The following is an 860-nucleotide window of genomic DNA, read 5'->3' as shown; positions in this document are numbered from 1 at the left end:
GCAATAAGGGGGAACGCTGCCAGGGCAGGCTGTGCCCTGGGGATAGGGGCACAAAGGGTGGGGACAGCCAAGGAAAACGGGTCCCTGTATCCCCCCAACAAACAGTGTGCCCAGCTGGCCGCTCAGCAACCCCCGTGAGCTGCCCCTTTGCTAGCAGAGCACAGGGTGTCTGCCATCGGTGCCCATCCCCAGGGCATCAGGCCTCACCAGTACAGGGACACCCACCCCTATCCCGCACTGGCTGCCGGAGCAGACTCACCTCCAGGTTTGTCCTGGCCTTGCGCAGCACGTTGTGGGTCCTGGTCACTGCGAGGGAGAGAAGGATGGGGTCAGTGAAGTCCTTGTGCTGTGAAGCTACCCCAGGCACATGGGGACAAGGCAAGCTTGGCCGTGCCATGCCTTTTTTTTTACGTACGCGGGCTCACAATGAACTGCTCCATGCTGTCCTTGAGCCGGACGGTGCTGCCCAGCCGCTCAGCAGTGCTTTGCAGAGCATCCTCCCTCTCGGAGAGCTGGGCCCGCAGCGCCGTGATCTCGCTCTGTAGTGCCTGCTCCTGGGACGAGACAAGGGTGATGAGCGATGAGCAAACATCCAGCCCCACCACCCTGCCAGCCCCCGGCCCAGTACTCACCTTGCCCTGGTGCTGGGCAGGGCTGATGGGCAGCACGGTGCTCCAGAACGCGGCAAGGAGAGGCATGCACTCCTCCAGGACACGGTGCAGGGTGCTGGCGCTGCCCCAAAGGTGCCCCGCGCCCGCCCACCCCAGGGCCTGTGGGAGAAGGGTGCAGGAGCGGGTGCTGCCAGGGCACCTGCACCCCGCTGCACCCAGGGACTCACCGTGCCCAGCTCAACCCAGCAC

Source organism: Antrostomus carolinensis, unplaced genomic scaffold, assembly GCF_000700745.2.
Source record: "Antrostomus carolinensis isolate BGI_N321 unplaced genomic scaffold, ASM70074v2 scaffold37527, whole genome shotgun sequence".
Lineage (NCBI taxonomy): Eukaryota > Metazoa > Chordata > Aves > Caprimulgiformes > Caprimulgidae > Antrostomus > Antrostomus carolinensis.
The sequence above is the reverse complement of the archived record's forward strand: the minus strand, read 5'-3'. Positions refer to the sequence as shown.